We start from the raw sequence: 17,667 nt of genomic DNA on the forward strand, positions 1-17,667 counted from the left end.
CCTGGGCAGTTCTTGCCACTATATATTCTGGCTGTATATGCTTTAATAACTAAACCTTTCAAGAGGGAAACCGAATCCAACAAAATAAGGATTACTTCTTATCTTGATCAATTGAGCCAATGGCTGAGAAGAATTAGTACGTAATTAATGAATTACCAATGTAAGTATCAAAATCTGTCCTGCGGGCTTCGATGCTGTTTGAGACTTTGTGCTCGCTGTGCCACATCCCTCTGTATGTAGATCGCAGAAAAGGGAGGAATTAAACCATAATTCTGTTTCTAGCAAATGGATTCTACTCCTAGAACTGGATTAATTAGCTGATCATTATTCAGTATTCACCTGAATTTTCCATGCGAATTTAACCTCATTAATTGCTGATGTCCAAATAGATACTGAAGTCCAAGTGGTCTCTCACACGTTTATCATACCTACGTATTAATTATAATCTCTTTTAAAAATTTAATATTTTTTTATATTAAGAAAAATTATATGTAGTTTCTTTGGACTTGAAATAATTACAAAAAAATACCCACAAAATTTAAGAAAATACAGTGAACACCCTTGAGGTTTAATACTGCATTGTAATTTTTCGTTGTTGTTGTTAGTTATTCTCAGTTAAAATATTTTTAAATAACTGAAATGCCCTTATTGTTTTTATTGTGAATATATATATTGTCAGCTATATATCGTCCTCATATAGTGAATACCCTTGTTTTTATTGTCAGCTATTAAAAAGATGTGAGCAAACGCATAGAACCTCACTTGATTTTTACAGTTGTATGCACAATTGGTAATATAATTATTTCTAATACAATATCTTAGTTATTATATATATATATATATTTATTTTTATTAAAAATAAAAATATTCAATGACTATTTATATTTCATTAAAGCATTTAGTTTTGATGAACTGTTAATGTAAACAAAATAATTATAAAATCCTGCCAATTTTCACATATACCATTAGATTAATTCTTTTTCTACTAGTTTTGTGTGCAAACGATCGGTTCGGTTATCGAATTGATCGAAATTCATTAACTAATTAAACGAATTGAGAAATAAAATTGAATTGAACTGATCGATGAATCCAAAAAATTAAATTAACTCATAATCAAAAAAATTGAACACAAATTGTATAAACTGAACCGAAACTATTAAGCTGAATAAATGCCATAGAAATTGAAGAAAACCAAAGTAACCGATAAAAAAAAATACCAAATCAAAGAAAACGACATTATTTTATAGACATCAAAACAATATTATTTTAAAAATCGATCAGTTCAGTTAGTTCAATTCTTCCAACCAAAAAATAGAATCGAAAATCAAAAACCAAACTTTTGAGAAAATTAATCGAATTAAACCGATGTAAGAAAAAAATCGAATCGAACAGACAAGTTCAATCGATTCAGTTCGATTAGTTCGAGTAGACCAAACTTTTGCTCTCTCCTACCTAAAAAGTAAGGCCTCGTTTGTTCAATATAACATTTCACATTGGAAATTTACTTTTATATAAAATATTTCGTATACATGCTATCTCTTTTTGGTGTTTCACCATACTAATGTTAATGAACAGTTAATTATTTTGTAATCAAAAACATATTTAATTAGATAGATAGATGCTTTCCAAAATCCACGACTAAGAGCAATAAGTATAAAATTTAAAATTCAAATTCAGAATTTAATTTTTCAAATTCATTTCTTGTCGTCCTTCTATAGATTACTGTTGGTTTTGTGTTTCCTAATAAGGCCCAAGGCTGTGACGATTTTTCGGGTGGGTTTTATCTTCATAGGCTTCGGCCCAGGATTGAAGAACCAAAGTCCGTCACCACTTTTAGGCAGCCCATTTTAGAAGTCGGGCCACAAACCCTATTCCCACTTTAGAGGAGAAATGGGCCTTAGGCCATTTGCTCAAGTGGGAGAGAAGCCCACTATTCTGAGCCCAAAGGCCCAAGCCCTAAGCCCACATATAAAAGGCCGGTGTGCGGCCCATTTCTTTGGTGTTTCTCTCTCTCTATCTCTGCTAAACCTTAGCTCTTCTCTCTTTCTCTCTCTCACTCTCTTTCTCTCTCTCTCTCTCGTATCTCCTTGCTTGGCCAATTGCTTCCTTCGTGGTTTCCTTTTGCTACTGATCTTCGATGGCTCTATTTCCATGTCGATCCGATGCTTCTTTCCATGTTAAGAGACAGCATTTGTCCTTGTTGATCTTGGTCGATTTGTTGGTGTCGCATGCCCTGTTTAGGGGGTTTCGATCATCCATTCTCGGGAAGCATTTCTCTTTGCTTTGTGCTTTCTACCCTCTGTCTTTGTGACCGATCTACCTTCTGTGGTAACCTACTGTGTGTGGCTTTGATCGATTGGATGAGAGAAGGCTTTGTTTGTGTTCGACTGAGAGGTGTTGGGGCTTTCTGGGTTTTCGGTTTGAGGACTGGTTTGAGGGTTTCGTTGTGGCTTGTGGTTCCTATCCGTTGGCGTTATTAAAGTAGTGAACTGACTCTTCAGATCTGAGCCTTGAATCGATTTTATACAGGGAGTTTGTACTTCGTGTTTATCTTCTTGTTGTTGTTTTCAGTACTTTGTGTATTGTCGATATGTTTGATTAAATCTAGTTCGATGTTATTGCACTAACCTTTTCTGTTTTGAAGAGATTTTTTGCAACAATTACATTTTTTTTTTATAAGGTAAAGGTTAATACACAGAGCAAAAATTTGACTTCCTATTGATACGTGTCGAATCCAACAAATAATAAATTCTTATTCTTAAAAATGTAAATTGTAATAGTGACGAGCAATGTCGTATGCACAGGTAAGGGCGAATCTAAGAATTTAGGTTGGGGGGCTGAAATTTAAAAAGTTAATGTAATAAAATTTTTATATAATCAAAAAGTTAGTACAATAAATTTTCATTAAACTTGTGCTTAATGAGAATTTGAAACAAAAAAATTCACCTACAACAAAGTCTACATCTATTATTGTTGATTCAAATATTCAACAACAGATTCGCAATAACAAATTCCAAGCTTCCAGCCACACCAATTCCTAAGTTCCTAGCTAAATGCAGTAGTCAAATAGGTAAGCAGACGCAACAATCAAGCATAAACAACAAAATCACTTACTTAAAACTTGCTAAAAAAAGGCAGCGATTTCAACAACGAATCAAGCATAAACAAGTAAAAATAAATATGGGCGAAAAATAGAAAAACTATCGAGATTTAACTGTCAATCGAGATAATCAAAGAATTGAAAGAAGAGAAAACATACCTGGGCTCGAAAGGGTAAAACGAAGACCTGAATGGCTGAATCAGAGGCAGGGGTCAGGGTAGCAAGCAAGAGGGCGAGGGCGAGGGCAAGTGAGACCAAGAGAGACTGAGAAAGGAAATCAGGCAGAGAGCGAGGGCGAGGCCGCGAGAGGTAGCGAGGGCGAGTGAGACCAAGAGAGACTGAGAAAGGAAATCAGGCAGAGAGCGAGGGCGAGGCCGCGAGGGCGAGAGCAAGAGAAAGGCAGCGAGAGCAAGAGAGGCAGAGAGCGAGGGCGAGAGGCAGCGAGGGCAGGCGAGAGCGAGACCAAGGGAAAGATAGCGAGAGCTAGAGGGTGACCAAGAGCAAGAGAGGTAGAGAACGAGGGCGAGAGGCAGCAAGGGCGAACGAGAGCAAGAGGGGCCGAGCTCAAGCGAGAGCAAGAAGAAGCCAGCGAGGGCGAGTGAGAGCAAGAGAAAGGCAAAGAGCGAGGGCGTGTGCGAGGGGACAAGCAAGAGAAGAGGAGGCAGAAAGTGAGAGACAGCGAGGGTGAGCCGTGAGCGAGAGGAAGGAGAAGAGAAAGGTAGGCTGAGGTGGGCTGGAGTGACTCTGAGCTGGGCTAATACTAAATAATCCAAAAAATTACTCTATAAATTTAATTTTTGTTGTGGGCTGCAATGGGATGAAGCCCAGGGCAGCTCACACATAGATCCGTCCCTGTGCACAGGGATTGGTTAGATCTATTCATTTGAAAACTTAAAATAAATGGAAGAAACAATTGGGGGTTTTAAATTTTGAAATTGAAACAATTAAAAACAAAATATTTTTCTAAATTAATAAGGCAAATCAGAATGTAAAAAGATTAAAGTAATCAATAGAGACGCTTCCAGTATAAGGGATTTATCCACCAATAGTTATGACACTGATCATTGATGCCAAAGTCACTAATTTTTCTTGAATATTTGGCCTTAGAAAGAACAACAAACTCTGTTCATTCAATGTTTCCCTTACTTCTTAGTTAATTAAAACAAACTCTTCAATTAACCCTTACCTTCAAACAACCCTAGAACTAGCTTTCTAGAATTTAATTCAAAGGCATCATTAAATTTTGTGGAAACAAGACCAAATCTGAACAATAAACACACAAGCTCAGTTTATTTAATTCAACACATGTGCTCCTTAGGAATTGAACGAAAACTTGTCCATAATCATCAATCATAGTTGCTACTTATGCAAGAAATACCAAACAATTACGAATTTGGTATTCAAACTAGCAATTGATCATGCATCAAGAATTGAATAGCGGTAGCCTACGCAATCAAAACACACAATCATAAACATTAAAATCAGAAGATACATGAATATTCAAGAGAAAATCAGATTGCAAATAAACTCCAAAAGATCTCACAGTGTTCTTCACCATGGTTTCAAAATATCCTTCTTCCGAAAAACCAAAGTTTAGCCACACATAAAGATAGAAAGAACACAAAAATAAGAGAAAATATGAAAAGAATGCTTCTTCCTCCTCTTGGATGTGCTTCTCTTTCTCTTTTTCTTCCTGGACGTCCTCCTATTCTCGAGCTTGGATCAAGACCTTAAAGAGCCCCCAACAAAGAATCCAAATCAGTAAAAGAATTAGGGCTTCCTAGACTCCCGTAACTTATGAGCCCGTTTTGGATCAGATAAAAAGTTTTTTGGTCTTCAGTCCCTTCTTAAGAATTGTAGTTCAGAATGTGTAGATGAATTTAGGCTTTTGAATCACTTGAGTTGGACATCAAAAGCTCAAGTTATATCCTTTTAAATATTCAGTATTCGTATAGAATTCTATTCTGATTAGGATTTGACCCAACTTTTCGACCCTAACGTTGAAGCAATGTTAGAGGAGCAAACAAACTTGGATTTGGACAAATAATACCATTCTGGAAAGCCTAAGAAGTCTTCTACAAAAACTTTGAAGACTCATTCATGTTCTTGAATTCTAATATGGTCAAAAATCTGAAAAAAGCTCAAAAGATCAAAATTTTAAAATCTGAAATTTTCTAAGTAAAAGCCCAATTTATTCTAACATATCCAAAATTATTTTAACCATAAAAATAAGTATAAATCAATACAATAAAGCATAAATCTCACCCAAAAGACCATATATAAGGGAAATAAATATATGAAATTATGCACTCATTGCCTACCTTTAAAGTCTAATATAAATACATTATTACTTAATTTTCAAAAAGGGAAAATAACAAAAGAAACTCAAATATTTTAGTGAATTCATAAATTTGTCTAAACGTTTTAATTTTGTCAATTATATCCCAATTAGTTCAATTGAATGTAATTTTATCCAACACTTAAAATTAATTTGGAAAGTGTGTGTCATTGTTGACGTAGTACGTCACCTATCATAAAAAATATAAGTGAGACCCATATGTACATATATGAAAAAAATAAAATTATACATGTGAATTCCACTCACATGTATATATGTGATTCCCACTCATATATATATATATATATATATATTTAATGGCATGCCATGTCAGCAATTACACATGCCTCTCAAATTAATTTTAGGTATTGAATAAAACTAGTGCATCACTTATGCGATGCACGGATATCACAAGAAAAAAAAATAATCATTAAAGCGAAAGTTACATAATTTAGTAGTTATAACAAATTAACATCATAATAAAGAAATAGAAAATAAACAAAATAATCATGTTGCAATAATGAGAAATGAACAAATATACAACAAAATTAGTTATTCAATTATTCCGGAACATGTATGCCCCTTTTTGTCTGACTTTTTTTTTTTTTTTTTCTGACATTTTGTATGCTTTTATTATGGTCTTTCTACTAACACATATGTGTGTCTTTAACAAAAGATTGTATCCAACGTCTATAGTATTCGTGACTTATTAGAATGAAGTTAACGTCTACCATTTCTAACACATTATTTTCACTTTGATGCACAAAATAATAAAAATGTGGCATGTCTTATTATGAACTCTCAGTAGCAAGATAGTTGATTACTCAGTATAAATGGTGATTTCTCGATTCATTTTATTAATTATTTGATTGAAAATGTTTCTCATTCATTATGATTTCAATATCGTGTATGTTATTAAATTATAGCTCAATTATGATAAATTCTTATGCGATATGCTAGAAAGAATAATTTGTGCAGTAAAAAAAAAAAAAGAATATAGGTAAGAATGTAGGAATGTTAAACACCCACTATAAATTAGTGGATTAAAAAAAATATACAAATAAATAGGAGTGAAAGAACATAAAAAATGAGCAAATACATAAGTGTGAATCAGTTACAAAAAAAAAAACTAAATAATAAAAGAAAAAAAAACATGTAGATCAAACAAATTGCCTAGATATAAATCCAATAATAACCAAAATATTTAGAAATAAAAAATTAGCAAACCAAGTTTACCTTGCATAAGAAATTATAACAAAAGCCAACAAATAAAATTCAATAGCAATTAACAAAACAACCTCAAAAGTTTTATAGGAACAGGTCATAACAAAAAAAAATAAAAATTGTAATCTGAAACCAATCAAAAAAAATTTTTTTAGTTATCCTCCTTCTTGATCATCGATTGAATCTTCTTAGTTGCATTAGTCAACAAATTGCCAAGGAGAGTCCTTTTGGCAAAACACCCTTCATAGTTTTTCAATATATGTACAACTCACAACCCAACTTCAACAACATAGTAACTTTATCATTAGATGAAGAAATCTAGAATATAATGTCATTAATTAGTACTTATGTCATACATATTAGGAACCCCCAAACTTATTTTACAAATATAGATTCTAAATTCTGAAAATTGATAAAGCACATTTTCCTCCTCAATTTCGATCTTTCAATAAAGATCAGACTTTTACTGTTGAGAATGGTGGGCATAACACGTTAGAACATGTTTTAGCACATAGTCATTCTTAACATATTGCAAACTTTAAAACTTTAAACACTATACTAACTTGACTTACTTCTAGCATACGCGTGCACTTAAAGATCAAATTAAGATTAATTACCAACTTCATCACACTAAAAACTTCACTACGTTTACAAATAAAGTTAAAAAATAAAATTATAATATTTAAGTTATATATAAAATTATAACATTTAAAATTATAAAAAATAAATTTAAATTAATTAAGCTATATATAAAATAAAGATAATTTAAATAATTAATTAATTATATAAATGATAATAATCAAATTTTCAAAGTTGATTATCCATATATGACTTCAGATATTATTCCTATCAATCAATTACCACATTCAAGATTGGTCAAATTTTTAAGAAAGCAACAAAAAAAAAAATAATGTTAAAAAATAAAATTATAACATTTAGTTATATATAAAATTATAACATTTAAAATTATAAAAAAATAAATTTAAATTAATTAAACTATATATAAAATAAAGATAATTTAAATAATTAATTAATTATATAAATGATAATAATCAAATTTTCAAAATTGATTATCCATACATGATTTCACATATTCCTCCTGACAATTAATTACCACATTTAAAATAGGTCAAATTTTTAAAAAATCAACAAAAAAAAGTTAAAAAAATAAAATTATAACATTTAAGTTATATATAAAATTATAACATTTAAAATTAAAAAAAATTAAATTAATTAAATTATATATATAATAAAGATAATTTAAATAATCAATTAATTATATAAATTATAATAATCAAATTTTCAAAATTGATTATCTATACATGATTTCACATCTTCTTCCTGACAATTAATTACCACATTCAAGATAAGTCAAAATTTTTAGAAAGCAACAACAAAAAAAAAAAAAAATAAAAACTAACTATTAACTGAATAACTTAATGTTAGGACGACTTTTGAAAAATTAAGCTGTTATACAAAATCTGTTCATATTAACATGACTTTACATATTGATTATCCATACATAATTTTACATATTCCTCCTGACAATCAATCACTACATTCAAGATAGGTCAAATTTTTAAGAAAGCAACAAAAAAAAATTATTTTTTTTATAATATTTAAGCTATATATAAAATTATAACATTTAAAATTATAAAAAAATAAATTTAAATTAATTAAACTATATATAAAAAAATAAAGATAATTTAAATAATCAATTAATTATATAAATAATAATAATCAAAATTTTAAAATTAATTATTGACTTCACATATTCCTACTGTCAATAATAAAAATATAAAACATAATAATTTTTTCAAAAAAAATATGACTACATATGATAAATATAAATAGCCGATACAAAATATTAATTTTGTCAAAATAACTTAAACGACTAATTTAAAATAATCTAATTTTGCCTAAATAACTAATTTAACATAACCTACAAACTAATTATTTTTCAAAATTAAGTAATAACATAAACATATATAAAATTTGTACTTTTTTTGCATGGTTTTGAAACTAATTAAGAGTTTTAGAGTTTTGAGTGGTAGCTTTATTGAGAGAGAATGAGAGATAAATTATGGGAAATAAAATAAAAAATTTAATTTAATTTTTAAAAAAATTTACTTAGGAGTCGATATCAGATAGTATTACCTGATATCTCAAGATTTCTCCCGATTTAAAAAAGTTTTATTTTTTTGTAATTTATTTTAATTAAAATTTTATATTAATATTTAAAATAATAACATTTAAAATTAAAAAATAAATTTAAATTAATTAAATTATATATATATAATAAAGATAATTTAAATAATCAATTAATTATATAAATTATAATAATCAAATTTTCAAAATTGATTATCTATACATAATTTTACATCTTCTTCCTGACAATTAATTACCACATTCAAGATAAGTCAAAATTTTTAGAAAGCAACAAAAAAAAAAATTAAAAACTAACTATTAACTGAAAAACTTAAAGTTAGGACAACTTCTAAAAAATTAAACTGTTACACAAAATTTGTTCATATTAACATGACTTTACATATTGATTACCATATATGATTTTATATATTCTTCCCGATAATTAATCACTACATTCAAGATAGGTCAAATTTTTAAGAAAGCAAAAAAAATAAATAAATAAAAATATAATATTTAAGCTATATATAAAATTATAACATTTAAAATTATAAAAAAATAAATTTAAATTAATTAAACTATATATATATAAAATAAAGATAATTTAAATAATCAATTAATTATAAAAATGATAATAATCAAAATTTTAAAATTAATTATTCATATGTGACTTCACATATTTCTCTTGCTAATAATAAAAATATAAAATATAATAAATTTTTCAAAAAAATATGACAACATATGATAAATATAAATAGCCTATACAAAATATTTTTATTTAAAATTATAAAAAATTAAATTTAAATTATTAAACTATATATATAAAAAATAAAAATAATTTAAATAATCAATTAATTATATAAATGATAATAATCAAAATTTTAAAATTAATATAACATATTTTTCCTGCCAATAATAAAAATATAAAACATAATAAATTTTTCAAAAGAAATATGAGAACATATGATAAATATAAATAGCCTATACAAAATATTAATTTTGTCAAAATAACTTAAACGATTTATTTAAAAAATAAATTTAAATTAATTAAATTATATATATAATAAAGATAATTTAAATAATTAATTAATTATGTAAATTATAATTATCAAATTTTCAAAATTGATTATTTATACATGATTTCACATATTTTCCCTGACAATTAATTACCACATTCAAGATATATAAGTAGGGATGGCAATTGCAACCGAAACCGTGGGAAACCGAACCGAAACCGAACCGGTCAACGCGGTTAAAAACCGTTTGACTGGGTAATGGTTTGGTTCGGGAAAAAACCGAACACTGTTTCAATGGGTATGGTTTGGTTATGGTTTTCAATAAAACCAAACCAAAAACCAAACCGAATGGTGGGTAACCGAACCAAACCGAATATATATAATATATTATATATATAATATAATATACATAATATGTATATATAATATATATTATATACAACCCTGGCCACCCGAGCCTAGCCCATCACAGCCCAATTGCCTTGCTTGCAAACCCTTCTCCCCTTCTCTCCTCCTTCCTCTCTCAACCTCGCTCTCACTCTCTCTCACCCTCGTTGCTTCTCGCTCTTTGCCTCTCACTCGTCCGCACACCCTCGCCCTTGCTCTCTGCATCTTTATTGCTCTCGCTCGCCCTCGCTGGATCTCTCTTGCTCTCGCTAGGGTTCGGCCTCTACTTTCGCTTGCCCTCGATCTCTCTCACCCTTTCTGCCTCCTTTCTCTTGCTCCTCAACGCGAGCTCCCCAATCGCCCTCGCTCTCTGCATCTCTCTTGCTCTCACTCGCCCTCGCTAGATCTCTCTTGCTCTCGCTAGGGCTCGGCCCCTCTTGCTCTCTCTCACCCTCGCTGCCTCATCTCTCTTCATATTAATTTATTTTTTATATTTATAATTTTGTTAGATGGAGTTGGTTTATTCATTTCAAATGGATATGCATCAATTTACGAAAAATATATTAATATTGTTGATGAAGGTATTAACTTTCGTAGCTAATTTTTTTAGCTTAAATTATAATTTAATTATGCACATATTAATTTATTGATCTTAACAATTGTAGGTTTGGAAATGTGATTTTATATCTAATAAGTTTTGTAACTTTATGCAAGAATAAGGTAACTTTATTAGAATTTATCTTTATTTGTTGTAAATTATCAAAAAAATTTATGAATGCTATTTGTCTTTGTTTGTTGATATGGATTAAACTAAAAAAACTACGGTTAAACCGAAACCGAACCGAAACCAAATGGTTTGGTTATGGTTTTAAATTTTTAAAACCAAATGGGTAATGGTTTGATTTTGGTTTTAGTAATTTAAGTTTGGTTTGGTTATGGTTTTAGCAAAAACCGAAACCAAACCGAACAATTGCCAACCCTATATATAGGTCAAAATTTTTTGAAAGTAACAAAAAAAATAAAGTTAAAAAATAACTATTAATTGGAAAAGTTAATGCTAGAATGACTTTCAAAAAATTAAGTTATTATACAAAATCTGTTCACATTGTCAAACCAAAAAAATGATTAAAATAATTAATTGATTGAAAACCAAAAGCTTGGTTAAACTAATTAAATAAATGATAATAATCAATTGAGTTATATATAAAATTATAGCATTTAAAAATTTTAAATTAAACTAATTAAACTATAAAATTATATAAAACTATAACATTTAAAATTATAAAAAAAATAAATAAATTAAACTATATATAAAATAAAGATAATTTAAATAATCAATTAATTATATAAATAATAATAATCAAATTTTCAAAATTAAAAAATAACTATTAATTAAAAATTTTAATGCTGGGATGACTTCCAAAGAATTAAACTATTACACAAAATCCGTTTATATTGACAAATCAGAAACACGGTTAAAACTAATTGGTTGAAAATAAGAAAATATGGTTAAACTAATTAAATAAATGATAATAATTAATTAATTTATATATATAATAACAATATTTAAAATTATAATAAAATAAATTAAAATTAATTAAAATATTTATAAGATAAAGATAATTTACATAATTAATTAATTATATAAATGATAATAATCAAATTTTTGAAATTGATTATTCATACATGACTTCACATCTTTCTCCTAACAATCAATTACCACGTTCAAAATAGGTCAAATTTTTAAGAAAGTAACAAAAAAATAAAGTTAAAAAATAAAATTATTAAAATAAATTTAAATTAATTAAACTATATATAAAATAAAGATAATTTAAATAATCAATTAATTATATAAATGACAATAATAAAATTTTTGAAATTGATTATCAATACATGACTTTACATATTTCTCTGGCAAACAATTACCACATTAAAATTTTTAAAAACGTAACAAAAAAAATAAAGTTAAAAAATAAAATTATAATATTTAAATTATATATAAAATTATAATATTTAAAATTATAAAAAATAAATTTAAATTAATTAAACTATATATAAAAATAAAAATAATTTAAATAATCAATTAATTATATAAATGATAATAATCAAATTTTCAAAATTAATTATCTATATATGACTTCACATATTCCTACTGTCAATAATAAAAATATAAAACATAACAAATTTTTCAAAAGAAATATGACAATATATGATAAATATAAATAACCTATACAAAATATTAATTTTGTCAAAATAACTTAAACGACTTATTTAAAATAATCTAATTTTGCTTAAATAACTAATTTAACATAACCTACCAACTAATTGTTTTTCAAAATTAAGTAATAACATCAACATAAATAAAATTTGTACCTTTTTTGCATGGTTTTGAAACTAATTAAGGGTTTTAGAGTTTTGAATGGTGACTTTATTGAGAGAGAATGAGAGATAAATTATGGGAAATAAAATAAAAAATTAAATTTATTTTTTTAAAAAATTTACTTAGGAGTCAGTATCCGATGGTATTACCTGATATCTCAAGATTTCTCCCGATTTAAAAAGGTTTTATTTTTCTGTAATTTATTTTAATTAAAATTTTATATTAATATTTAAGAATTAATAATATAGATTAGATCTTGTCTCTTCATATACCATGCTTACACACTCTCCAAGCATTTTTCAGCTAAAAAAATTATCTACAAGTTCCAAGAACTACATGTTTTCTACAAATCTAGGCTTAATTAATGATCTACAAAAATTCTATTTCGGGTAAGAAAAAAATAAATAAAACATAATAAAATATCAAAAAAGAAACTGAAAATAGGCGGGAAAAGAATTTGACAGCTGTTTTGTTATAATATATATATAAATTGTAGTCCATTGAGTCAATTGGGACACAATTGCTAAAATGAAAACCTTTAGATAAATTTTTAAATTCATGAAAAAATTTCAATTTTTTTTTTGGTATTTTCCCTTATGAAAATTATTTTATGAAATAGAGAAAGACAAATTAGAAATAAAATATAAAAAAGACAACTCAATTCCCCACCCCCCTCCAAAAAGAAAAGATCCAAAATGTTTTCAAAAATAGATGTTGAATGTGTGTGTGTGATGTTTTGGAGGCATTCCACTTTGGCCAACCATAGAGACCCCCCAATATCATGTTCTAAGAAATGTGGTGTACCATGCCCCTTACTGTATTTTACAAGCCAGGCAATTATGGTATAGACTTATTTCTTCTATAGTTATTGGCTAAGTCATAGTCATGGTTGTACTTCATTTCTTGGATAATTCCAAAAGCTAACTCTTAGTTTTAAACTTTAATTTATCTCAGTAGTATACTTAATTGCATCAGCAGACTATTTATTTTGTAAATCAGGTTTTTTTAGCTTTAATAATTATAAGGGGTATTATGATATTGAGTTGCAGTAAAAGGCTTGTTAATGTAAGTAAGGCATATTCTGATACTCTTGGATCATTAGATTAGTTTGTAGGCACGTCTACTACAAAATTGCAAACCACAGATCTTAAAATGCATGTAGTTCTTAATGTGCAATCATTGCAATTAACCTTGTTGGTGTGTTAATCTACAAAATTGACTGCAAATTTATTTATACTTATGGTTTTATTAGTATTGTGGATGGATCAAATTTATTCTTCTTTTAACTTTTCCTTTCCTCTTTGCAAAATGTTTGAAATTCAACTATTATAAGTATAATTTCATATTTTATCATAAAAAAAACTAAAATAAAATTGATTTAAACAATAAATAACTATTCTTAAATAGTGACATAGCTTTGAGTTAAGGGGCAATGTAAAACCTTTGTTTTCACTCTATACAATAGTTTTGACAATAAAAATTAGATGAGTGGGTTCTGGTTGATGCATACAATCTATTTGTTCAAAAGTTGAATTATAGTTAAATGATGATTTCTATTTTCTTTATAAAATAGAAAAACAAAAATCATGATTTCTAGTCTCTGCCTTAGCAACATCTCTGGCTTTTCTATCCTTTTGTTTTTTAGGGTATGGTTTCCTCTATTTCATTCATAGTTTAGCTCTCTTCATTATATTATGTTTACTCAAGAGCCCTGTAGGAATTCTTTTGACAACTTTTTATACAGTACCTCCACATCATGTTGGCTATTCGTTTAATCTGATCCTTCAGAATTTCAAATGGTTCATTTCAATTTTAGAAATCAACCAGATCTTAGTATACTAGTGCTCATTCAGCACAGATGAAAACTCCATAAGGAAAATATATCCATAAGAAGTTTTCAATCCTACTTTGGTCACTTGGGGATATCTCATGGAGTAATAGACCGAGCCAAGAAAGATCCAAGAAAATTCCCAAAGCACCCACTCACCACATGTGACTTGGGTGCAAGTAGAAAAAGTTGGTGAAAAAAAAATGGTTGAGGGTTTCTATGCATGATTGACAAAACTTTCAAAATATGTAGTTTTGCACAGTTGGCCTTGCTAGAGTCCAAGCAAAATTCTTTGGTCAAAAATCTAAAATGACCTAAAAGCGGGATTTTAAAGTTTTGGCTTCAATCCAAATTGATTTGAGGAAGCCAAATAGTTGGAGGTTAGAATTGGGTTAAAGTGGTTAAAAGTGACTAAATGGGCACATAGAGCGAACTTAGCCTGGGAACCAAGTAATTATTTGTGGAAAAATCCCAAAATTACCACCAAAGAAGTTATGCAACAGTTGGGAAAAAAAAAAAAGGAATCCCAGCTAAAATTTCTAAGAATTTTTTGATGAACCAAAAATGGATGCAAAGGGACTGCTACACAGGTTCAGTGACCTGAAGGTCTGCGTTGATCCGAAAACATAGTGAGATCATCTAACAGGCCTTGAAAAATTCAGAAAAATACTGTACAATCTTATGATGCTCTTCTAGGCATGCAGGCCAAGGCCTAGTGGATGTTGGGTGGGACATTAGGGGACCTAGACATTTGAAAGGCAACCTTGCCCGAGGATCCTAATTTCATGGGAAATGAGCAGGAGTCTATGCACCAACCTGATCATCTATGCACATAGGTAGGTTCATCTTACACTCGGATTTCTACTCCCAAGCAAAGGAGCTGGGATGCACACATGAAAGGACTTTTGGCCTTACGGTTTTGCACTCAATGAGATCTAGGGGCTAGGTTAATTATAATGAATTATTAACTGAACCTCAAGTTGGGGTTCTAATATTGGAATGTGGTAAACGTTTTTAAATACATTATTCAACTATTTCTCTTAATTCGTAGGATTATCATATTTCCAACTCTGTAATTGTAGGTACGCATTCAACCTGCGTTTTTGGCATTCATTTGGTGGAGATATGCTTTTTGGTTGCAGGAGGACAGTAAAATATGGATTAACATAACATCTTAGAACATGTATTCCAAACTCTGGTACTGTTTTTGGTGATCTTTTAGGCAATGAAAAATGGAGTTTCCATTTGCTTTACACAATATTCTATACAGAATAGTGTACTAAAATTTCATTTCTGTAACCCAATGGATAGCTATGGCATTTTGGGACCCTAAATGTCCATTTGAAGGATGATATTTTAGCGGAGTGCATTGCTTGAAGATGTTTAGGGTTGTCTAGGAATATGAAGGCATGCATCCTTGAGTGTGTACTATCTATGACATTATGCTTTTATTGGAACTACGTACGCTTTTTATGCTTTAATACAAGTCCTGACCTAGGTACAGAAACTTCGATGGAGGTTCTTATAGGACCTAATAGAACATGGGCAGGGGACCATAAGAATTTTAAATGCTTTCTAATAACCAAAATGGCATCCATAAGAATTTTACTGGCAAGTGGGAACTTACAAAGAAGTTGCCTGGCCTCTAGCATTTGATTTTTGATTGCAGAAAAGCATGAGCCATCTGTGTGTGGATCTCTGTTTAAGTTTGTTTCCTTATATAGCTTTGTTGTGCTCTGTTCATGGCTTTTCTGCAATTGGAGGCTTGTTTCCTTCTGGTGGTTTTACTGCTATAGCAGCACCCACCACTTACTTGTCTCTGCCAATTCCATCTTTTTGGCTTCATGATCGGTTGGTTCTGGGTAAAATACATTTTTTCATATGTAGGTGGATGATACATAATGTCCTGCAAGTAGTTTGTTTGATTTGTGGTTATGATGCCAATTTGGTTTCTCCTTTTGAAGTTTCATCACTTTGTTCAATTGTTCGTCTCCTTTTGAAGTTTCATCACTTTGTTCAATTATTCGTTGTGTGCTATCCGCAGTTATACATAGCTGTTACGGAATTTCTCCTGTTTTAGGTAATCTAAAATTTTGGCAGGCAAATTACACCAAAGATCATAAAACTTTGGTACCTTTTTCTATTATGGTTACTAAACTTTAATTTTTTGCAATGTGATCACTAACTTTTGAAATTTTTTTTGCAATGTGGTCACATTTAAAATTTTCTGACTAGCTCTCACTAAACTTGGTGATGTGGCATTAATATGGCAAACACATGTTGCTTGCGCAATAGTTTCTAGTTTCCTATGAAATACTGGCACATGTCATTACACCCTCCATAAAACCCTTTCTCCTTCTCTCTGTCTCTCTAGGTTATCTCATTGCTCGCTCCTTCTCTTTTTCTATCATCGGTCATTGTTGTTGTAGTCATTGTCGTCGCCACTACCACTGCCTCCATCTCTTTCTTTTCTCTCTATGGGGTCTTCTCATTCTTGCCTATAGATTCTATCTTATTGTCATTCCCCATTGTTGCAGTTGTCGTCGAAGCCTCCATCACCGTTCGCCTCTAGCTCTGTCGCTGCCGCCATCACATAATATATATTACATATATATATATATATTTTATTTTTCCATTTTTTTGATTTTTTTATTTTTCAATTTGTTCGATTTGAACATCTATTTGGTTGGTTTAGTTTCATTTTTGACACAATGTTGGTCCTAGTAATTACTATTTTTAATATTATTATTGTAAGCACCCCCGCCCGGATATCCCAGCCACCCGGACTACCCGAACGGGAGCGCCTACGGGAGGAGAAAAGAATGAGACACCAGACAAAGGCCACCCCGGCATGCATACACAAAAAATAAGAACAGCGGAAGCAAAGGTCAAGACATGCATGCACTATGGGTACCCCGCTAACACAGCGGTCACAAGATAAATAAATAAACACAAACTCCTGTGCCGACATACACAAGACTCGAGAAAACACCCGGCACAGTACGAAATAATAGAGTAAATTCTACTTAGACATCAGAGTGGATAGGGATTGACGAGACTGCCTGTACACCACACCGACTCTGCCGCTAAAGCTGACTCCCTTGCTCGGACCTACGCTGCCACTACCTGGAATGATGGAAAGCAAGGTGAGTCGAGAGACTCAGCAAGCATAAGGAAGAAAAGGCTGAAGGCTACACAAAATCAGAAATCTCACCCCAGAATAAATCCCCAGGTACACACAAGCCATGA

Source organism: Diospyros lotus, chromosome 11, assembly GCF_014633365.1.
Source record: "Diospyros lotus cultivar Yz01 chromosome 11, ASM1463336v1, whole genome shotgun sequence".
Classification (NCBI taxonomy): Eukaryota; Viridiplantae; Streptophyta; class Magnoliopsida; order Ericales; family Ebenaceae; genus Diospyros; species Diospyros lotus.